This window comes from Accipiter gentilis, chromosome 7 (assembly GCF_929443795.1).
Source record: "Accipiter gentilis chromosome 7, bAccGen1.1, whole genome shotgun sequence".
NCBI lineage: Eukaryota > Metazoa > Chordata > Aves > Accipitriformes > Accipitridae > Astur > Astur gentilis.
Genome location: NC_064886.1, coordinates 12,913,935 through 12,937,252, shown reverse-complemented (window position 1 = coordinate 12,937,252; position 23,318 = coordinate 12,913,935). Strand labels below are relative to the sequence as shown.

Sequence of the window (23,318 nt, the reverse complement as noted above, 5' to 3'; positions counted from 1 at the left end):
AGAGGACTCGGTGCTGCGGGGAACGGTTGGGGCAGGGCTTCGTGCCGATGTCCTGCAGGACACGAGAGGCGAGAGCAGCCCCACGGGGCGGCTTGTATGGGGGCAAGGCGGGCTGCGTCGTACCCACGAGGGGTCTGTGCCAGCGCCGGACGCTTAACCAGGACCTTTTGCTGCCTCCGAGCACCGGATCCAGCAGCTCTACTGCAGAGCCGGCCATTTCACCAGGGCGAGGGGCGACTAACGTGCCCCAGCGTGGCTTCTGGGGACACTCAGCCCGGGGTTCAGGGCCGGGACACCGACGCTCGCACCCCACCGACCCCACTCCCCTGAGCCTCGCGTGTCCCCCGCCCGGGAGCTGGGGGCAAACCCCACCTTCCCCCCCACCATCACCCGCGGGGGGGCGGGCTGCAGACGGAGCGGGGGGCCCCAATCTCCCCATCCTGCTGCCGCAGGGAAGCACCGACGCGAGTGGGGCCAGACCCTGCGGGAGGGCGCGAGGGGGGTCGCGGCTCCCCGCTTCCTCCGGCGCCGGCCGTCCCCATTGCTCCCCCCCTGCCCCGGCTCCCCCCTTCCCCCGGCCCCCGGCTCTGCCCCCGGCCCCGCTCCGCTTCCTCCCCGCCGCCGCGGCCATTGGCTGCCCGCGCCGCCGCCCGCGCCCTGCGCCGCGCCGCGTCCTGACGCTGGGCTGGGCCGGCCCCGGCGATGGTCGCTCCCCGCCGGCTCCGCCGCAGCCCCGGGAGGCGGCTGGGCTCCGCGCCCCGCTAGAGGTGGGTCCCCGTCCTTCTCTCGGGCTTTTATTCTTTTTTTTTAAAACGTTGGGGTTTTGGTTCTTTTTTTTAAAAAAAAAAATTTTAACGTCTTTGCGATTCTGGCGTTACTTCCCCCGCCCCGGGCCGCGCCACCCGCCTTTGGGAGGGTGAGGAGCTCCGTCTGTGTGTGTTTTTTGGGGGGGCCCTCTGGTACCCCCCCCCCCCCCCGCTCTCCTTCGCTGCTGCGCGGTGCCGCCCCGAGGCGGCGGGGATGGGCGGCGGAGCGCGGCCGGAGCGCGCAGCCGGCGGGGGCGGAGAGCACATCCTTCCCCCCCGCCACCCCCACACCCCCCCCCGCCGCCGCCGCCGCCGCCGCCGCCGCCGCTTCAAAACAAACCGTCACCAAAATGGTGCAGAGGTGAAGGAGGGAGAGGGAGGAAGGGGAAGAAGAAGTGTCGCCTCGGCCTGGGTGCCGCGGGGGGGGACAGGTGAGAGGGGTGCGGTGGGGAGGGGGACGCGGGTGGGATGTGGGCGCAGGGTGCGATGTAAGGGGATGGGTCCCCCTGCTTGTTGGGTGCTGCTGATGGGGTGGGGGCAGGCACGGGGAGGGGGGTGTGTGTGTGCTCAGCCCTGCTGTGGGTTTGCAGCCCCGTGGGACCCCCGTGGCGACAGTCCCCTCTGCAACACCGCAGCCACCCCAGAGCAGGACCTGGAGCGGCCTTGCAGGAGCGAGGAAGAAGTGGGGCCCAGGAGCTTTCAGGGGGTGCCCTCCCCTGTGGGGCATGGGGTGATGATAAGGGTGCTGGGGGGGGGGGGGGAACTGGCGGTGGAGGGGGCCACCAGCGGGGCTCAGGGTGCTGGTGGGGGGGCTGTGGTTTGATTGGCAAGAGCAGCTTTTTGGAGAGCCGGTGGTAAATCGGGTCCTGGAGCTTCAATGACTTGGCCGGGTGCCGGCACCGGAGCTGACAGCTGTGATTGTTTGTTCCTCCGGGGCCGGTGGTGGTGGCAGTGGGGGCACAGCACCGCGGCTGCCATTTGACAGCGACCGGAACGAGGTGCCGTGGTGGGGGGGAAAGCCCCTGGTACCATTGCCACGGCCTCCCTGGGACGTTGAGTGTTTCCTTGCCTTGGCGGTACAAGGCGGTGAGGGGCTGCACGATGCCGGGCGAGGGATGCGGTGGACAGGGCGTCCCGGCATCTGGGTGCTGTTTAGCGTCTGTAATGCTTGTTTGCCAGCGGCTTATCTCCTTCCTAACAGCTTGCCCCCTTGACTTTGTTGTTGGCTTTTATTTTTTAATTTATTTTCATTTTCTGCCCCCCCCCCCCCCCCCCAAGAGCAGCACACACCCAGTGAGACACATGCGTGTGCACACACACATGGCTTTTCCCTCCACACTCCAGGATCCCCGTGACACCCCATGGCTCTGCATGGCCACGACCTGGGGTGTTGTGTCCTGCCCGGCTGTCAGGAGCTGCCATGCGTTTTTGGCCAGTGACCTCTCCCCTCCCCCCTCTCCCCCTAAATTGCAGGCAGGGGTCTGGGCAGGGAGGCAGATGCTGGTAAGTGGAGCACAGCTGGTGCAAATTCCCCCAATGCCTCTGCTTGCCCGCCCCCGCCAGGGAAGGCCTGATCCTGCCCCTCCAAAGCCTCTTCTCCTGCAGTACGTGGCCCCACGTGTATTTTCAGGCTGGTGTTGCTCTGCCAAGGTGGGTGCTTTTAAACCGCTGTCCCAGGACAGACAGCCCGAAACCTCGCTGCTGAAGGGGATGGGGCTGTGCCAGACTCAGTGTGACAGGGATGCTGCAGCAGCTGCATCCCCTCATCCAGCTGAGGGGCTGCGGATTTTGGGTTTAGGTAAGGTTTATTCTGGGTATTTCCTTGCCTTGCCTGGGCCGATGGAATGGTGGCCATGGCCTGCGGAGCGCTGGGGCTGTTCATGTCCCTTGGGAGCTCAAAGTGAGCTGCCTGCCCTCCATTGGGATTGCTGCCTGTGGGCTCTTGAAGGTCATGGACCTCTGGATGGGCCTCATGGCTTCTCCTTTCTCCACCCCACCCCACCCCCACCCCCCGCTTGCCCTTCAGCCCCTGCAGTTGTCGTGGCTTTGCCAGGCTGAGGCATCTGCACTTGTGCTCGGCTGGGAGCAGGTGGCTGATGTGGTGGGGGCTGCTGCTCGGGTTTCGCCGGTGCTGCCAGCACGGTGGAAAAGTGCTGTCGCCTCCACCACAGCAGGGATTTGATGTGCTCGTGTTGAAGGGGCATTAGCTCCTGCGTCTGGTGGCTTGGCTCTTCCGCTCCTGCCCCAGCTCCCCCACTCCCTGGCACAAACTGGCATGGGGGCTCCTCGTGCTGGGCGGTTTCATCCCTGCAGGTGCTCGGTCCTGCTGGGGGGCTCCAGGAACCTTGGGAAGTGCTGGCTTTGTCAGTGGGTGACCTTGGGCATGTCCCTTTGCTTCCCCACGCTTCAGAGTTGCTCTTGGGAGGGGAGGTGGTGTTTAATGTGTTTAATCCCCCCCTCCTCCTCGCTGGTGTGGGGCTCTTGGCTCCACTTGGGAAGTGGAACTGCGGAGCTGGAAAGGGCTGTTGCTATTTTATCCTGTCCCCGAGCGGGCAGGGTGGAGGCACGGACGGTGCTGGAGTTGCCTGGGGTGGATTTTTCCCAGGCTGCCAAGTGAAACAAGTGGGGTCTGATTCTCATTTAATGCTGCAGCCCTTTACTGCGACTCTGGCAACGTAAAGGAGCCTAAATATGGTCATAAACCACATCCACTTCGAGGTCCCTCCGTGCTGCCAGGGCAGCCTAACGGCGGCTTTGTGTGAAGGAGAACAAAGCCGAAAGGGTCGGACGAAAAGTATGGGAGCAGGACCCAGCTGCCATGGTGCTGGTGTGTGCCGGGAGCCGCCGCTGGCAGCTGCCTGGCAGGGAGGTGTCAACACTGGTGCAGGCCCCGGCTCACAGAGGAAGGATGAAAGCAAGGGTGGGTGGGGGATGTCGCCCGGCTCATCCCGAAGGACCAGGAGGGCTTTGACCAGAAAGGGAGGGCTCGGTTACAGGGTCCGCCACTGTGACCCTGGGCAAGTCATTTAAACCTAAAAAAGCATCAGCGGTGAGGGGCAGGAATTGCTTTACCCTCTTTTTGCCAAGCCGGAGCACTTTTCGGGGTCAGGTCGGCATCGCTCGGAGCGTGCCAGGAGGGACCCGCCACGGGATGCTGCATGGCGTGTCCCCCCCGCCGCGATGGATCGCAGGGCCGCGGCTGTTTTGTGGTGGCTTGTTTGGGAACAGAGGGGAAAGAGGGAGAGGGATATGTGTCATTGGCGTCGCCCCCACTTTGCTGGACTGCCGCCGTTCTGCCGGGTGCCCCCGGCAGCCCAGTGCCGGCGGAGATGCCGTGCAAAGCCGCGGCGTTGTGAGCCGGCCCTGGCCAGCCAGTGCCCAAGGCTTGGGAAGTGAGCAAACAGCAATCCCGTTAAATCCCGTTAATACCCGGGAGTGCACACAGGGGTGGCCCAAGCAGGGCCGTGGTGAACTGATGGGGGCTGCCGTGTAGATGCCGTGCCGGACTTCCCCATCTGCAACCAGAGCTAAAAATATCCCCTCTGCCTCGCCCCGTAGCCATCCCATCTGTTTGGAGGGTGAGCTCCTCGGGCCAGGGACTCTTTCTTATTTTTATAGCTATTTTGGCAGTTCCTAGAGGCTGAGCCATTTGGAGTTCAGAGGTGACTCTATTGCAAATGACAGTCCTGCCCCCGGGAAGGTACGGCTCTGCCGCTGAGCCAGACGCGGTGAGCAAAAAGCAAGTGAGTCAGAGCAGGGGCAGGGAGGAGGAGGAGGAGGAGGAGGAGGAGGGCTGGTGAGGGAGGGGAGGCGCGGAAATGCGCGTCCGTGCCGGGTGCTGGGTGCCGCGGGGTGGGAGCCGGGTGCCCCCCGCCACGCTCACCCTCTCCGTGACGGTGGGACTATGGGATGCATCAGCCCTTCGCCTCCCCGAGACGGTATTTATTGCTTTACCATCCAATGCGCCTCTCAGGGTTTTGGTTTTCTTTTTATTTTTCCTTTCCTTTTTTCCTCTAATTAGAGAAGCTTTCAATAAAAAGCTGAAATTTGTTAATCATTTTGTTTGATCAGAGCTTAGGCAGTGCCGGAAGACCTCTAGGTTTTTCCCTCTGCCTTGTTTGAGCAGCAGTTCGCTTTTCCTTTCAAGATGGATCTAGCCGTCTGCCTGCCAGCAGCTCTACCTCCACAGATCTGTCGCTTTTCATCTCGCACTCCAGTTTGGTTTGCTTGTGGGTTTTCTTTTAATTTTTCCTTTTCCTTCACTCCTGGTGTCTCCCTGCTGTAGCTCCCCACGGCTTGAAAAACGGACAAGAGCTTGCATCCTTTAAAAATTTTTTTTTAAAAAAAAGGTGCCCATGTGGAGCGAGGACTTGTTAAATACATGGGAAATCAATTCGGAGCAATTTATTTTGGGGAGGGATGGGTTGTACGTTTGCTTTCTCCTAAATGTTGGCTAAAATGATGGGGGGAGTGGGGCCTCTGAGCTGCACGGGGAGAGTTTTTTGGGGAAGCTCGGCCTGTTTTGGTTCATGCCAAGGCTGGGGGAATGCAGCAGCTGCTCTCCAATTCCTTGGCCGCTCTCTCCTGAGCCATAGGTGAGCCTCTGCCCCTATATAAGAGTGGGGTGGTAGGTATGGATGAGACGAGGTGCATGTGATGGTGTTGGGGCTCCTCGCTGCCAGGGTCTGAGGGGTCTGGTTGCGGTGAGATGTCCCGGCTGCGGTTGAGCACTGGGATGCCAGAGCAGCTGCCGGGGCCCATTTTTGATGTTGGGTGCTACCCTGGTACCCAATGGGGCTTTTAACAGCTTTGTGCCGCTCCAGTCCCCGAATCGGTGGGAGCGGTGCCGGGGTGGGTGCCTTGGTGCGTGCGGTGAGGACGAGCTGGCAGGGCAGGGTGATGTCCATGCCGGGATGTGTCAGGCTCCGGCCACCACCCAGGAGCCACCGCGGTGTCCCATCCCGAAGCAGCCAGACTGGACTGTGCTGGGGCCGCACGTTTCACTCCGTACTGAGCAGGACACGTATTATTTCACAACGTGCAATTAGCTGTTGGTTTTCCTGGAGATGGCGCACAGCCGTGCCCGGTGGCTGTGCGTGGAGTGGCTCAGCAGCACCCGTGTCCCCAGCCCTCCTTGCTTTAATTGAACAGCGCTAATTGAAATCCAGAAGGCGGGAGCTGAGTCCTTGCCGTCCATGCTGACATTGCCCCGATGCCCGGGTCCTGCCGGCTCGAACATCTCAAGGTCAAAGCCGTGCCGCGGTGTCTTCGGGCTGCTGCTGGGCATGAGCCGGTGCGCGGTTGAAGCGCTCCCACCTCCTGCCTTGAGTCAGTGTTGGTTTGGGGTTGGAAAGGTGGTAATTAAATGACCTATTTCTGGGCAGGGAGGAAGAGGAGGAGGAATCGTTTCTCTTTGCAGAACTTCAAACAGCTTCCAGCAAGTGTCCGGCACAAACCCAAAACTGCTTGGAGGAGGAGGTGCCTCCAATTGCCCCCCAGCTGGCATGTTCGGGGCGCGGGTGGGGGACTGGGTGCTGTGGGGAAGGGTGACCTCCTGCTGCAGCACTGCTGCCGCATCGGCCTTTTTTTGGAAGGAGGCAGGGCAAAGCCATGGCTCCAGATTTTTTTTTTTCAATTTTTTTTTTTTTTCCCCCCAACCCCCCCCAAAATATATGGTAAAGAGTTTTCCCCATCAGGGCCGGGTCCCTGATGCAGACCCACTCTGGGGCTGCAAAGGTGTCACCTCTTGTAGGCTCATCTGGGAAGGCAGCAAAGGGATTCTTCCTCCTCCTGCAATAGGGGGGAGATTGTTTGCATCGCCTGCAAGGCCAGATCCTGCACCCCATGTCAGGGTGCTGGGGGCTGTTGGCAGGGTGTTACCTGCCCAGGAGGATGCAGGGTAGAAGGTGTTATTGATGGATATAAGCAGTGGTTATAAATAGCCCTGCTTGAAAGTTTTCATCTTCCTTTTAAATGAAAGTGCCTTTTGGAACAATGTGACTTTTCTCCATCCTTTTGGAAAGCGGTTTTTTTTTTCCTTCTTATTTTGAAGATGAAACTTTTTTTTTTTAATGAAAAGGAGAATTTTTCCTTTCCAATTATTGGAAGACTTCAGGGAAAAATTGCTAGGTGCCGCAGAAACAAATACCCAGGAACACATCCCATGTCGTGCAGGTGGGGAAAATATGTGGGGTCAGATTTGTTTCGTTTGGTTTTCCTCAAAAAAGAAATTGAGAATGGAAAATGTTCATGGCATCAATGAGAGTTTTCTATCAAAGCAGTCAAAATTTTGGGGGCTGAAAAAACAGGATATGCTTAAAACCTGCTGCATAAAGCTTAAAAAAAAAAGTTAAATAAATTAAATAAATTGGACGAAGGACTTCTGTTTAGTAAAAAACTGGCAACGTTTCTGGGTTTCTGTCTGGAATTTTTCGGTTGTAAAATCTGAAATCCTCCACCACCCCAAGCAGTAACCTTGAGACACAGTGCCGTAGCAGGAGTTTCCACTGACAGGGAAGAAAAAAATTTAAAAAAAACCCAACAAAACATGGATGAGTTATTTTGACTGGCCAGACTTTTTTTTTTTTTTTTTTTTTTTTCACGAGTGCAGTCACTGAGACGGTCTGTCCTGCAGCCCCAGGCTGCGGTGGTCTGTGCCGAGAGCATCTTCTCCTGGGAGCAGGAGGTAAAACAGGGTGATTGGGAGCTGCGGCAGGGAATGGTGTGGGTGCTGCTGGTCCATGGTGGCATCCATGGGAGAGGACCTTCTGCAAAGCTTGGGGCTGCAAAGAAATGAGTGGGTTTTTACCAATTTTGAGGTGATACGGAGGCAGAGAGGGGCCGTGTGTTTGCATAACCATAGGTGGGGTCTGAGCTGTTGTGCATTGTCTAAATATTGTGATAAATGTCCCCGTGGAGCTCGTACCTGCAACCTTCCCTCCAGCGTGCGAGCGAGCTTTCAGCTTTGGGAGGAAGAACCCATCTTGTCTGAGCACAAGCGGTTGGGGACTGTGGCTGTCCCTGAGGTGCTGTGTCCTGTGGCACCCAGAGCATCCCTGGGCTTCATGTCACCTTGTCCAGGAGGGGACCCTGATGCCGCTCGGCTGGACGAGGGGGTGGCAGGTTGTAGTGGCTGAAAAATCTGCAGCTTGTTAAAAACCCTGGTGTTGCCGGAGCCAGCCGGCACCCTCTCCCTGCCAGGCAATGCAGGGGGAATTTTGCCCTTCAAAATTCTGCCGAAGGGAGCTTTGACTGTGGCTCTGCCGTCGGGTGCAGAGCCCAGCACGCGGTGCTCAGACCATTTGAGAACTTGCTGGAAAAACCTTGGGGGAAAGCAAAGTGTTTGCGTGCGGCATTGAGCATCTCCTCTGGTGCTTGCACCGCTGGGAAGGTCGTGGCGGAGGCAAGGAGGTGCCTCCAGACGCGGTTATCCCAGGGGATAAACCATTTTCTCCCTGGAGACGTGTGTCTGCCCTTAAGAAAACCCCGTGATAGCAGCAAATTTATTTTGATAACTGGGAACCGGGGTGGAAGAGTTGGGTGAAGGCAGGGCTTGCTTGGCCATGGGCTTGGGGCAGTTTTCAGCCTGGTATTCTGGTGAGGAACAGCGCTTGGGATTGCGCGGACGTGTGTGTGCCGGGCTCTCCTTCGAGTGCATGGGCCAGCATGGGGGGTCCCGGGAAGGGCTTAGGGCTGTGGGGTTGGGGTGCAGCTCTCCAGCCTCTTCTCTTGGGTGATGCTTTCCCAGAGAGCTCAACGCGTCGCTGGACATCTTGCTTTCTATGGCTTGTGAGCACTTGACACCCCTTCTCCTGGGTTTTAAGCACAGGGATCAATCACCGATCCATCCCCAACCTCCCCTGACTCGGCACGGCCGTCCTTCCCACACGTCGGCACCGAGCCGCCGGGAAAACTAGCACCTCTCAACTCGCTTGTTCAAAAATATCCCGGCCCCGCGCGGATGCCGTTGCCAAGATGGGGAGCGGAGCCGGTGCTACCTCTTTGCAGAAATCTGTTGCCTTGCTCGGTAAGTGGGGAGGTTGGGAGCCATGTAGCGCCGAGCCCCATTGCTTTCTAAAATAGAAGCAGAACAAATGGTTGGAGCAGGATGCTGGTGGTGAAGGCAGCCAAGCCTCTTCCCGCGGCAGCTGGTGGCTGGTATGCCGCTTCTTGCTCCCTCCATCAATCCTCTCCCCAGAGCTGGCGTTTTATTGCAGGGGGAGAGGCGAGCATCTGTCTTTTGGGTCGGCATTTGGGCACACTGGGTGCTTTTTGGGGTTAGGTGTGATCCCCCTTGTGTTTTGGTACGGTTGAGTTTTAATCGAGCTGTGGGGGTGGCGGGGCAAAAGGGATTTCGGTAGCAGTGCGGTGCCACGGCAGCGTGCACCCATGCGAGATAAGGAGGAGACAGGGAGTTGGGTGGTGCCGGTTCACGAAGGGACTTTGTCCCAAAACAATGACGTAGGTGCCGGATTGAGCCTCAGGCACGGCGCGGCAGCGGGTGGCAACCTGGCATGTCGGATGGGTGAGCGCGGAGTTGCCGTATCTTCCACCCACTCCTGCAGGAGGGTGAGGGTCCTGGCGGGGTGAGGTCCTGGGTGCTCCCGACATCCCCACGTGTTGTGGGAGCTGCCTTCAGGCCAACCTCTCCCTCCTCCGAAGAAGCGCGGTTGGGGAAAAGGCTCACTGTGCCCGCCTGAGCCGCAGCACCTTGCTGTGCCCTGCCCAGGGTCAGGTTCCTTGCCATCCCACTCTCCTGCAGACGCTTCTCCCGAGGAGGGGACAAAGTCGCGTGTCTTTGCTCCTGCTGGCCGCTGGCACCCGGGAGAGGAAACGGTGAGACGGGCTCTGGTTGCAAATCAAGAGTTTGGAAAAAACCTGTTAATTGCCCTTCGATCTTTGAGGTTTAAGGCCAGACGGGAGCATGTGCTTTAGCGAGCAGAATTTCACGCCTGCCTTTGAGCCGAAGAGGGCTGCTCCAGCTGGATGAGATGCAAGTGGGAAGGTTGGGAAGAGGCTTCCCGTAAGGGAAGATGTTCTTGCCTTGTCCTTTCCAGCAGAGAGGACTAGCCACCGCGAGCTCAGCATCCGCTCGGGTGACCTTCAGTGCTTTCTGCTTGGTGAGGGAGGAAGGCTGCTTTGCATGCCTTCTCCCCGCGATGCTACACATGTACAAGATGCTACACATGTACGAGCAAACGGGGTCTTTTTGTTATGCAAATGCAGCTTTGTTTTTAGCTTCTCAAAGATAAATACCTTTGAGGCTAAATATGGAGCTCAGGGCACTGCGAAAAGCAACCTTGATGGCTCAAGGGCTGACAGGTTGGATGCTAAAGCTGGCGCTTTGGGGTTTGGGTCCCCTTTGGGGACTGAAACAAAATGCTCTGAATTTCCTCCTCCCCCCCCCCCCCCCCCGAGGTTATACAAGCTTTTGTTTTTTGCACCGAGGAGCCTTGTGAGCTCCGGCGTGGGGTCCCGTGGCTGGTGTGCAGCAGCCAGTGCCCCGCACCTAGATTTCCCATTTTTGCAATGATGCGTTGTGATTTTTTTAATTTTTTTTTTTTTTCCCAAGCATTTATGGGCTCTGGAGACCCTTTTGTCCCAGCATCACGCAGCCCTCTGAGGATCCCCACTTTAAGCTGCCTTTCTGTGTTGTGTCCAGGTGCTGTGGCTCTGGCATAGGACCAATGGTGATTTCCACGCACCCTCCCAATGCTGGCCACCCAGGTTTTGCTGTTGGGGTCTTTCTCATACCTTGCAGAGAGAGAAGCCAAGGGGTGCAGGTTGCATGGCTGGAGCAGCGCTGGATGCCATGCCAGGTGCTGTGCACCAGACCGGAGCACCCATTTCTCACCTCCCCGCTTGCAGCCGCATGCTGGAAGGACACGTGGGCGAGCGTGGCATGGGGCGAGGCGTCCCCTGGGGCTTTCTGGCTTCCTTTGGGACCCCATGAACCGGCTCGCAGCCCATCTCCCTCGTGGTGGGGGTCACAGGCCATTGGGCTGCATTTAGGCAGAGGTGTTTGTGTACAGTCTTATTTTTATTTGTGCGTCTTTCGGAAATTTTTCGTCGCGACGGTTGCTGGTTGCGTGCTTGGCAATGGGGTGGGAAGGGGCACAGGGCAGGGGGGTGGAAATGTGGCTAAAACTGGTTTATTTTCTGCTCGTGCAATTTTCCTGTTCCTCTGCTGCAGCAGAGCTTGAGGCTCCTGGGATTTGGGGGGGCTAATGCCCTCGAGGCTCTGGCTTGGGTCCTGGTTCATCCCTCCTGTGGGGTCACAGGTCACCTTCAGCTTGAAAACTCGGGCTCTTGGGGCCAAACCATGATAGTGTGATGCTAAGAGCACCCGGAGGTATCTTATGGCCTTGCAAAAAACACGGAGGAGTGGTGGGTTTTTCTCCCATTGGGAGCTGGGCAGGAGCTCAGAGAGTTCTGCATCCCGTCAGTGATGGGATGCCACTGGACTCTGATGTGGGCAGAGCAAGGTGGAAAGGAAAGGTGGTGGAAAAATAAAGGTGAAAAAGGGCTGGGCAGCTCTTTTGGAGCTGCTTCATTGCAAAGTTGGTTGGTTTTGCCGCTGGTCAGGTGCTGAGCTGTGGTGGGCAGAGCTAAGGCTGCCCCAAAATAGGGTGTTCCCACTCATGGCTGCCTCGGGTAATGCAAGGGCTGCCTGGGAGTTTCGGACTTGTCGCTTTGTCCTGGCAGAGTGGCAGTTTGCATCCTCCAAAAGCCTGCGGGATCTGGAGCATCCATGCCCGGGGAAGCTGCTGCCCAAATGATGCCCAAAAGCGGGTACCCTGGCTCTGGGGGCAGGAGCTGACCCCCATCCCCTGCATGTCTTCTGCTGCAGGTCAGCTCTGCTCCTCCAACGTCTGCTGATGAAGCCAAGGTGCCGCCTTGGTTGTTTCTTTCTTTTTTTAATTCTTTTTCCCTAAATACATTACCAGCGCAGCTCGTCCATATTTCAACCACCTTCTCCCTCCTGTTCTCGTGCTGAAGTCTATAATGCTGAAATTATAGCATCACCCTCATCACCATGGCAACACGCAGGGATGTATTTTAAAAAAAAAAAAAAAAAAGGACCAGAAGCCCTCCAAGGATTATGACTTCAGTGAGGGATCAGGCTGGAGGGGAATCTGGGTCACGGCTGGAGCAGGCTTTTCTTCCAGCCTGTCTTCGGTAATTCCACTTACTGCGATCGGGGGAACGCATCAGGGCAGGGTAGAGCTGCCATTAGCACCCATGGGTGCTCCCTGGGGTGGGCCTATCTGCCCTGGGAGGTGCTGGGCTCCCTGTATAGGAGATTGCTCGGCACCTGCGTGCACCCCAGGAAAGACCATCCTCTGTGAGCTCCGTATTCCCACCAGGCTTTTTAATAAAAAAAAATCCAGGCTTTTTAACCAAAAGTCTTTTCTATTACAAAGCACGCAGTGCCTGCAGGAATGTCAGAGCCACGCTTCCCCCCCCCCACCGTTTGTACATTGCAAGTTTTCTCTCTCATCCCCCAAAATAAATAGGACTCTTTTTTTTCTAATTTTTTTTTCTCCTCTTCTTCTATTTTTTTTTTCCCTCCCTTTTTCCACACCCCCAGAGCCGCTGTTGCTGGTGGCAGAGAGCCCAGACTCCATAGGAACTCAGAAATGCTGCAGATCCAAGCCCCGGCTGCCCTCTTGGTTTCGCAATCCTTTAGAGGGGGGAGAGAGAAGGAATAAAATGGGAGGAGATTTTTTTTTTATTTTTCTTTATTAGAGATTTATAGACTTTCCCACCAGTAGGGACAAGGAGCCGGAGCTGAGCGGCCAATTTTCTACAGTAAGTTTCCAACACTGCTCCTCTCCGGCCTCTGCGAAACCCTCTGCGGCCTCGCCTACGGTGGGTTGGGTTGGTTTAATTTTCGGAAAACCATTGGCGATGCTGGCGGGAGGGCGGCGGGGCGAGGGCTGCCGGCATGGGGGGTGACAGTGCTGCTTGGTGTGCCAACACCTCCCATGGCAGCGACGGTGGGTTAGGTGATGCTAACAGCCAGGAAAAATCAGCTCAGGTGGTTTTTCCTGAGCTGTTAAAGCCTTTTTTTCTCCCTGTTTATCGGTCGTGTGCCAACCCTTTGGCTTGGGCTTCCTGGTGATGCTGCAACCATCACTTGCGTCTGTGGACCCTCCAGCTTGCTGGGCTCAGTGCTGCTGGGGCACCTTTGCTGACATCTTCATCCCCCTCTGCCATTCGGTCCCTTGGGGTTTGTGGTCCATTTATTTTTAGGTAATTGCACTGTACGGGCTCTGAAGTCGCTAGTTGGTAAGATGCAGCCGGATAAGGGAGGTTTTTGTTCGTGAGTGTATTTTAAGCAGTTGGTTTTTTACAGGCAAGAGCCACTGGCGAGCTCCTCGTGCCGGTGCGGAGGGATTCGGCCGACGCCGTGGCCGAGTCCCATTCCCACAGATGCCACCTTACCTGCACCTGGTGCTGTGCATGGGGCAGGGTGCAAAGGTTCTGCTTCCGGGCCCCGCTCCGCACCCTCATGCAGGATCCAGCCCTTTGCCAGCGCTCACGCTGGGGGGAAAAAATTCTCCCTCCTAGAACTGTGCCTGGATGAGATCTGAGTCCTGGCAGCTCTGGTCCGAACGTCCAGTGATTAATGGGATTAAATTGGTGCCCCTAGTGAGGTCTTTTTATTTTGCATTTGGTTTTCTCAAGACTTTTTAAGCAGGGGGGGGCCGGGGCCGCATCGTGCTGAGATCTGATTAGATAAGGGAGAGCTGCCTGTGAACAAAATTCCTACCGGATAATTATTTATACCTCCATGTGCGTCACTAGTAAACATCTGGATCTGCTCCAAACATCTTCATTTGATTTGTTTTGTAGTTTCTTGACAGGGATGTTTGTCAGATCCCCTCCCCACCTCCCTTTCGTCACGTGGCTTTGGACGACTCAGCTGAAATTAGGGGTCGGTCAGCTTTGAATGGTTGCCCCGCTGCCTGTGGGATGAGCCCGTCCCTGCCTGCTCAGCGCCAGCCTTGCTTGCCCGTTCACCCCCAGGCATTACTGGTCTTGGGGCCGGTTTAGCAAATTCCCAGCTCCTGGATTCCCGCGATGGGGTAAGAGTCACATTGCCCTTTCTTGGGAGGAGAAAGTTTCTGGTGTTTGTGGTTGCAGGAAAAATACGAGTGGCCAAAAAAACCCAAAAAGCAATCCCAGATGTGCTGCTTTCTATTTTAAAACATCATCGTTTGATTTGGGGGTGAACCAGACTCCCGACCTTTTGGAGCACATGGAGCTGGCAGTCACGCTGAGCTCTTCGAGACCAGGGCTGACTTGTGCTCTGTTTGTGTAGAGCCAAGAAATTAATATTAATAACTTTCCCTGAATGAGAGTTGAGTACCTGCTTCCTCGGGGCTCCTTGGAAAGCTCTGGCTTGGGCGGATAACATCAACAGTCATCATGAACGGGACCGAGAGTATCACTCCCCACACCGCGCGCAGCTGCGATGCAGATGGGAAGGGACTGATGTAGGAGGGGAGAAATGAAGGAAGCCTCTGGCTCGCTTTTAAAGTGCCTTGGGCAGGGCTTTCAGGCGCCACGAGCAATTTTTTGTGTGTGTTCCTCCATCCTTTTGGAGTCCCGGCCCCTTCTTCGCACAAGCGTGATGGAAAAACCATCCCGCGTCACCAGAGCCGGTGACGGGTGCTGGCTCCTTCCGTGTTGGCAGGGGCTGAAATCTGGGTCTCACCTCTGCTGGGCTCTCAAAACAAAAAAAAAAAAAAAGTTTCAGTGCTGCACCCTGCCTTAATCTCTTTAAACTGTATTTCACTAATCCTTCATTAGGATCTCATTGTGAGCTTGTTATCCCGTTAGGGCTTAGAGCCGCGCGTGGTGGCATCGCCTGCAGAGCCAGGGCAGGAAGGAATTGTGTCGTCCCCGCTGGCGCCACGTGCTCCGCCAGGATGTGCCGGCAGTGCTGGGTGCCCTGGTGAGATGGGTTGTGCTCTGGGGGGATGGATGCCTGCTGCTCTGTCCTGCTCCCACCGGTTTTGGCTGCTCAGAGAGGAGCGGGTGACAGCAGAGGTGGGTGCTGGGTGCCTGCGGTCCCGGTGTCTTTGCTGTGGACCACAGGGACATCATTTCCCCTTCATCGCTGGACGTGCCCATCTGGGGTGTCAGTATTGGGGAGGTGTAATGTGAAATGGAGCTGGTTTTTGTCTGTGCTGGGGCTAGCTCTTCCTTAGGAGCATTTCTGAATGTCCCCACTGTGCCAAGGGTGAGGTTTTAGCCGGGTTATCTGTCGAGCTCATGGGAGGTGACCCTGAACCAGGAGGAGGGTGAGCTCGGTGCACGCTTAACCCCCTTCCCGCTGCCGCAGGAGCCTTAAAAAGGGCATCGGTTGGACCCGACGTGCCACAGGCGGATTCCTTCCCTTAGCGAGCGGTCGCTTTCCCGCTGGGAGGCTGGAGCTGGTGCCCTGCTGCTCCGTGCTGCCGGCTCCTCCAGCCTGTCCTCGCACAGCCACGCTCCCTTTTGCAGCACCCAGCTTTTACATCCTTCCCCCATATGCAGGGACCTTCTTGGGGCGACTGGGTGATGGCAACAGCTCTGCAGCACCCAGGGGGTCAGGATACATGCAAGTCCTGTTTTTGGAAGCTGCTTTGAAGGAGGAGAGCGGCCTCTCATGAGTCTAAAGCCGGAGAGGTGGAAAGTCTTTCTCTCTGGATAATTGAGCAGGGCTGAGCACGCTTGCCTTGCAGGCTGCGATCTGCAAGATATCAGGAGATGGTCTGCAGAATGATTGCAAAAAGCAAAACAAAAACCGCACACCCACACATTCCCACATGCGCAGGCAAACAAGGAAGCGAGCATACAGGGGGATAAGCGAGCAGCCGGAGTTGAGACTCAATTTTATTTGGTGGAAAATGAAAACCATTGCAGTAAGCGAGAGGGTTCCTGGCTTTTTTTTCCCCTCCTCAAAAAAAAATTAGGTGGGATTTTTATCTTCCCTGGTTTTTGCTTTGTGTAGAAATGTGGCTCTAAAGAGAAGCTTGTTGGCTAAAAAATTGCTGCCTGTTTTAGTGCTTTTCTGTCCAACCTCCTCCTTGCTGGAAGGTCTTGCAGACACATATGTTAACATGTCCTTGTCCACTTGTACATGCCAGATACAGTGGGGTCAGGAGAGGGGAGGTGACTCCTCTGACATTGCCCAGCAAACAAAATTGAACCAGGCTCTAAAATTGCATGTGGCTTGCTCAAGAGCATTTGCTGGTGTTTAAAGTTTAATACACATTTATTTGCCTTCAGCCATCTCTGCAGGTCGTGGTTTTTCGCAGCTGCCAGGGCATGAGGGCACGGGGAGGGGCTCGTGGCATCACTTGGCTATAGTAGATGTGGTCTTTGCAGGGAACCCTAAACACTCAGATTCCCAACGTAGGACTGAGCGACTTTGGTTCTAGCTCCATTTATTTCTGCAGCCAGTGTGGGGCTTGTGCTGATGCTCAGCCTGTGCTGGAGCAGTGGCAGGTCCTGCTCCCCCCGTGGGGCTTCCCTTCTGCACCAGAGCATGTAGGAATCGGGGAGCATCGTGAGCTGTGATTTGCGCTGGCTTTTATCCTTCCAGAAAAGGGGAATCGTGATGTCCAGGAGCTCCAGGTCCCGGGGCTTCGCTCTCCTTGCCTTGGGTTTTGTAGCCCTTCGGGGTGCTCCCACCGTGGGGCTCAGCTGGGGTCGTGCCGTCCCACTCCCTGCTGCTGGGAAGGTAGAGCTTTTCCAAATGCCTCTTTCCCCTCTTCCTGTGCCTATAATTAGCCCTGGCTCCCTGGCTCCTTGCCACCATATACTGTACGATCCTGGAAAGAGGTCATGGCTTTGCTGAAATTCTTGGGAACAGAGCTGCCTTTGCAGCTGGGAAAGCGGTGCAATTTCCAAGCAGATAAGAAATAGGGCAAATGCAACTCTTTTTCCCTGCTGTAATTTATGGGCTCTGGGCATGGCATCTCATGGCCTCCTCCCGCTCTGGCTCTCCTCTTGCCTGGCGGAACGGATGAGTCCGTCCGGATTGGCAAAGAGGGTCAAACCAGCTTCTGCCTCCGGTGTGCTGCCAATCGCTGTCCCAGCAGCTGGGGGCCAGGAGAGCCCCTTCTTCTCCTGGGCTACCGGGTCTTGTTTTCTGCTTCTGCTGCATCCTGCCCAAGGTCTTGCCCCAGGCTGGAGAAGGAAAAAACCCCAACCCGTTCCTGGGTGTTTGTGGTCCTTTCCATCTAAAACTTCCCATTTTTATGAATTTCCTGGTCGCAGGGCTCCCTTTGCAGCAGGAAAAGCATCATCCCGATGATCTTAAAGGTCTTTTTCCAGCCTAAATGATTGATTCTATGGTCTCCAGCCAGGTGAGGAATAGGACCCTGCTTTTCTCCCAAGAAAGGGCAGACGGGAGCAGAGGGGTCTGTTGGGGCTGGGGAGGGTTTTTCTTCCTCTGAACCCTCCTGTGCAAACTGTTGAAAAACTCAAAGTGAAAAGAGTATTTTTAAAATAGAAAACTCCCTTCTTCATAAAAGAGAGACAGAAGTACAGCAAAATCCCCTGTTAAAAAGTTTCCCAAAGCTCTGCTGTTGTTTCTCTACCCCTGTACACTAATTCTGAGCAAAAATCAGGATAAATATGACCAAAAAGGACAGGAATGGAGAGCAAAGGCTCAAGTTGCCATCCCGGCTGGGACTCCGCATGTGCTGTATCCCCCCGGCAGCATCCTGCCGACGAGCTGACTTTCCCTTTCCAATGGAGAGATTAGCTAAAAAAAATACGAGATTAAAAAGCAAAACACTTTCCATTTGTTTTAATTGGCTCCTAGGCCAGAGAGCTTCTTCTCTTCCCTCCCTTTTAAGTCTGTGATTTTCACTTTAAATTACAGGACTGCAGGGCTGAGGTTTTAAGGGGAAAAAGCACCGAGGATGCTGAGGTCCATGATGCTGCTGCCAGGTTCCCTTTTGCAGCACCAAGAGCTTTTCCAGTGATAGCAAGCCTTGATAAATCCATTTTTTTGCATTTGCTGATGGTGGCATCTTCATACTGGGGATTGCATTTGGAATTCAGGATTTTTCTGAGGGTCACTGGCGTGGACCCATCAGAGGGAGGTGCCGGGAGGTGATGCTTGCACCGGCCATGGAGGTTTCATTGCTCTGCGAGGGACCGAGTCATTTGGGGAGCGGCAGGGCAGTTTCCTATGGACTCGTGCCACTCGGTTGACTGGTTAACCAAATTACACAGAGATCTTCTTTTTTTCTCTGTAGGTGCCTATAAAATCCCCCTTCTGCTTTCCCCTCGCAGCAGTGTACGTGGGGGGCAGTGTAGGAGTTGCTGACGATGGCACCGAATGTGCAAGCGTTTCTCCACACCTCGCCAGAGAGAAATACTTTAATCTTTTTTTTAAAAAAAAAAAAAAAAAGGATCTGAAGTTTGGAGAGTAGGCGCCCTCCCGACAGAGATTTGCCAAGGATGCAAGGGTTTTTGGGCTTGAACCTGTAGATTTGGGTAACCCCAAGGCTGATTTTATTCTCCGGCTCAGGGTCTTCCTTTTGCTGGGTTTTTGGAGGCTGCCGGGTGGCAGAGGCTTACTCCATCGGGATGCTCCTCCCGCTTTTCCAGATGCAACCTTGGTTTTGCAGCTGGTGCAGAGTCATGCTTGGCCGCTGGATCCGTGCTTTGCCTTTTGTCCCAAAGAGTTTGCATGAGGGGTTGGGGTTTGCACGAGGAGTTGGGATTTGCATGAGGGCTTGGGGACAAATCCCCTTTTTGATTTTGGGGACAAGCAACCCTGGCTCCCGCTGAGGTTGCGGCTGCGCTGGCTGGTTTTCCAACCACTTGCCAGGGGTTTTACCTGGGTGCTGGTGTTGGTGGCTGTCACTGGCAGGCTGGGTGCTGGGGGAGTGAGGTGAGGAGGAGTTGTTGAAAGGTGCTGGATGCCTGGAAGGCGGCAGCAGCCCTGGTCGTGGCTGGCTTAGCTCAGGAGACACAGGAGGGTCTGTAGCGCAACCCAGAATTAAATGCAAGTCTTCCAGGCGTTCTGTGTTTGACCACAAAGCCATCTCTCCTCTGCACAAGGAGGGCCTTTTTCTTTCTTGTTTGCAAGTTGCTCTTATAAGCAGGTTTAAAAAAAGCTCTTGGCTTCCAGCAAGGGTCACGGAGCTGGGCTGGGATTTTCTGGCATGGTGGCGGTCCCCATTCCCCGGGGTGGGGGACAGCAGTGAGGGGCATGTGGAGGTTTGCCTGATCCCCCCCTTCCTAGTGAGTGCCCACCTCCTCCATCTGCATTTGCAATCCTGTTTGCACGGGATTTTGGGGGCTGGCTGGCAGCCCCTCTACCCTTCCCCAGCCCACCCCAGGAAAGCCTTGTGCCACCCCAATATGTCACTTAATCGCAGCTGGGAGGTGACTTAGGACCTGCCACTGTTTGTCAGAGCAGGGAGACGGATGGGCTAGAGGTTTTGGACTTGGGCAAAGGTGTTTGTTTGGTTTCCATGGGGAGAGGACTGGCTGAGCCGCCACTGACAGCCTGAGCTGCCCTGGGAGGCTGCGGCAATGCATAACGTCCCCGGGGCCGGCGGCTGCTGACTCAGGCGACAGCAGAGCAGGCGGTGAGGGGCCTGGGCTTTGCTCTTAATTACTATGATTTTCTCCCATCCTCCCTCCCGCCCAGCTCCAGCGCATGCTGGCATGCAGCCCCGGCTCGCCACACCTCACCCGCTGGCCCTGGAGTTTGGACCTGCCTCGCAGAGTGCGGGCTGAGGCTGTGCTGGCCAGCTGGCCTCGACGCCGGTGGGCACGGGGGGACCCAGACCTGCCGGGTTCCCGGGCTTGGGGAGGGGGCAAGTGCTGTATCAACCTGGGTGAACTCCCTTGGGGACCTGCCAAGGGGGAGTCGTTCCCGAATAGGGGGGCGATGGGAGCTGACACCCGCTCAGCGGGACCCCGTGTGCTTCGCCTGTGCGGGGCACATGCATGGCAACTCCTGGCGCCATCCGTGAGCTTTTTGCACGGGTCCACGTCGTTGCTGTAAACGTGCGAGCTCTGCCTGGCACGGCAACCGGCGGTGGCCAGGCTGGCACAGATGCATACCCAAGCATGCCAATGCATGCACAGATGTGTGCCCCGGTGTGCTGGGATGGGGTTGCAGATGGGGTCCCTTCCAACATCACCCGCCTGGTCCTTGTGCCCGCCACCCCTGCCATGGCACACCCCTGGAGCTGCTGCCCTCCGGAGACATTGGCAAGCACCAGTATGTGTTGAAGAACCAGCCTCAGCGTTGATTTTTCCTCCGGCTCCGCTCTTGTCGTCCACGGGCAGTTGCGTTAGTCAGCGGCCGTGGAGCGTCAGTGATAAATTGCCAGTCTATGTTGGGTGTGCGTGCCAGCGGGATTTGGATCCCCTTCGTGCCTTGCGTGGGGTTTTACGTGGATGTGAAGCTGCTGCAAAGCAGTGGCAGAGGATCTGTCCCCACTGTGCCACGGAGAGCGTGGCTTGAAAGACGAGTCAGAATCGGATCTGTGATGTTTGGGGATAGCCAGCCGCGGACAGAAGGGGTTGGTGGGGAATGCAGGAGGGCTTAAGGGGAGTCAGGGGGCAAAATGGCTGATGGTACCTGCTCTGCTTTACCTCTGCCTTGGAAATGCCGGCAGGAGCTGGAATTGCAAATCCGGAGTAGCTGTCACTGCTGCTGTAGAGCCTTCTGCAGCCCTGGAGCAGCACTGGGCCCTTTCATGTGATGCCCCGGAGGGTACTGGGGGCTGTGAGCAGGGTGGGGGCACCCACAGCCCCGCCCATCACCTCCAGGCCCGCGCACCTGCCCAGTGCCCAGCACAGCACCTGCAGAGCTGCTGCTCTCTCTATCTGGGAAGGTGCAGATGCCTGTGGCCAGGTTAGCTGGTGCCATCAGGCCCCAGTGCCGGTGCCAGCAGGTGGCAATGTGTCCTGAAGCATTGCCTCTGTCACTGGGGCGAGGGCGAGAGCTGGATGCTTGGGGTACGGGACACCCACATCTTGGCATCCCTGGGCTTTCATGGGAGACCCTGTGATGTCCTCAGGTGTTTTGGGGTTGTTCTGGACTCGGGGTCCTCGTGGTGCTGGTGGGTGAGCAGGAGGGGACAAGGAGGGAGGTGAGGAGCTTGCTCAGGGGAAGGTAATTGGGATTTGGGCAGGGGGATGTTTGTGTTTCCAGCTCTGCTGTTTGCTTCCCTTCCCCGTGCCTCAGTTTCCCTGCTCTGGGAGGAGCAGGCGCTGCTGCGACGCAGTAGGACCACCCTGTGCGGGCAGTCGTGGTTCTGCTGATCCACACTCAGCTGATGTGCCGGGACGTCCTGTGGCAGTGTCAGCCCCTGGATGGGCTCTCGGAGCAGGGACATGCAAACCGGAGCCTGCTGAGAGGTGTAGGCACCTGCATGCCGAGAGTTACTTCTGCTCCTGCCAGATGTGCTGGGTGCAAGGAGACGGGTGGCCCAGCTCTGCAGAGAGGGCAGAAGCAGGGTGGGTGCTGTGAGCCAGAGGAGACCCCTGCGTCCATCCCGCATCCCGTGCTTCTCCTGGACCGCCCCCCCCCCCCCCCCCCCCCCCGCATAGTCACCGGCATGGCACGGTGCGTGGCTTTGCTCCAAAACCCATGCCAGTCCCCAGCTCTCCTGCATCTCCTGGCCACCCCCGCCCGCCCGCGTCCATACAGCTGGAGGTTTCAGTTCTGCATCTCCGCTGCCCAAGGGGGAACTCAGCCGGCAAGAGTGAAACTCGGTGGCTGCAACGGTCGCACACGCGCACCGCCCCCCCCCCCCCCCCCCCACCCACTGTGTCCCCCTAGTACTGGCAGGGCCGGCGGCCGCTGTCGCAACACCCGCGTCGGCGGCTGTGCCACGCACTTGGTTGCCATGACCTTTCCTGGAGCACGGCTCGGTAGGGATGGAGAGTGGCCGTCTGACACGCAACCCAGGGCTGGATTTGGGCAGGGGGCCTGTGCTGGGACCCTTCGTGGGGGCAAAGCTTCCACAAGGTGACCTGGAGGAGTGGAGAAGTGAACCCCCCCACCGCAATTCCCACCCTGCCTCAAGCTGGGGGCACCTTCAACCCATCCCTGTGCAGGTGTTGGAGGAGCACCGGTGGTGGTTGCACCTTCTGCATGGTTTGGACACGTCCTCAGCACGGTTGGCTTGTGCCATTGCTCTTGTGCCATTGCTCATCCCTGCACAGCTGAGCATCTTGTGCCCCTGGAGGTGGATTTCTCCTTTCCAGCTTCCACCCACTTTCCTTCCATCTCCCTTTCTGCAGCCCATGTTGCTGTACTGGCGGTGTGACTCAGGTGCAGGATCCGGCACGGTGGGCAGTTGGGAGCCACGGTTTCTCGCTGCATGTAACCACCAGTCTGTCCTGCCCGGCACTCCTGCCTGGAGTGGGATCTCTCCTAGTTTGTCCCTTCCCACCTCTTGGTGGCAAGCCAGAGGAAACCTAAATATAAAAGACTCATCAGGCCTAATTAAGCCCTGGGGATATTCCCAGTGGCTGGTGCAAACTGGAGGCCAGGCCGTGGCTGAGATGCTTTATTATCATGGGCTGGAGAAATGGAGAAAGTCCTTTTTTTTTTTGGCTAATGCTGGGGCTGATCCTTGCTGTTGCCAGGACCTCCCCGAGACTGGCGCAGCACAGCCCCAGCAACTGGGGTCTGGGGTCACCCTGGTTTGGGTTGGGGGCTCACAAGTGCCTGGCAGAGGAGTGGCGAGCCGGGTCGGGAGCCTGGTGGGGGGAAGTTCAGGTTTGGTATCCAAATGTTTGTGGCCCTGAGCCCGTTGCTAGAGGAAACATGAAAAAAGGGGAAGGAGAGATTGCGGTCGGCTGCTCTTCCCCTCCACAATCTGCGCCTCCCTCTTGGCCTCTTCGGCTCTGCTTTGGCCCGGAGGAGCCTCAGAGCGGACAATTTCTCCCCATCCATCTCCCTTTCTCCCCTCAGACTTTCCCCCTGTGTGCCCGTGGAAGTGGCCCTGCGGGATAATGCTGGGGATGCCAGCACCCCGAGCTGAGCCAGCTGTGGCGAGGCTTTCCTTCACCAAGGTAGAAAGGCAAGTTCACGCTGGTGGCTTAATTGACTGATGATTGATCTAATAACAGGGCTGGGAGCTTATCTGAGTGATTTAGCATCTTCCAGCCTTCTGTGCATGGTGGGGATGGGTTTTGCCTGAGACCCTTCCTCCGCTGACTCAAGGGGATTGTTTATTTGGGGGTATTACATGTATATATATATATATATGGGGGTGTATGAATTTGGAGGGATATATATATATGAGGGTGTATATATATTTGGGGGTGTATATATATATACACACACACATATATATATGCAAAGACTGGCTGTGCCAAGCATCACCTGAGCAGATATCGAGGGTAGTCCCTGGGAGCCATCCCTGCACATCCTCTGGGATCCTTCCAGGCAGGTTGGAGCAGCTCCACAGCCACCCGCTGACTTTGCATGGCAGGTTGCACCAGCCTGACTACATCAGTTAAAAA

At 56.7% G+C, this 23,318-nt stretch overlaps 1 protein-coding gene across 2 annotated transcripts in view; it reads left to right on the top strand.

The window, feature by feature from the left end:
- The first annotated feature begins 666 nt into the window (after positions 1-666).
- Positions 667-23,318, top strand: part of MEF2D (myocyte enhancer factor 2D) — an 84,539-nt gene continuing 61,887 nt past the window's right edge. Inside the window, exon 1 of one of the 2 annotated variants that reach the window (XM_049805124.1) lies at positions 667-767. The gene's annotated coding sequence lies outside the window, so the exon portion shown is untranslated. The remainder of the gene's footprint in view (positions 768-23,318) is intronic. The other variant, XM_049805129.1, reaches the window with a different exon arrangement.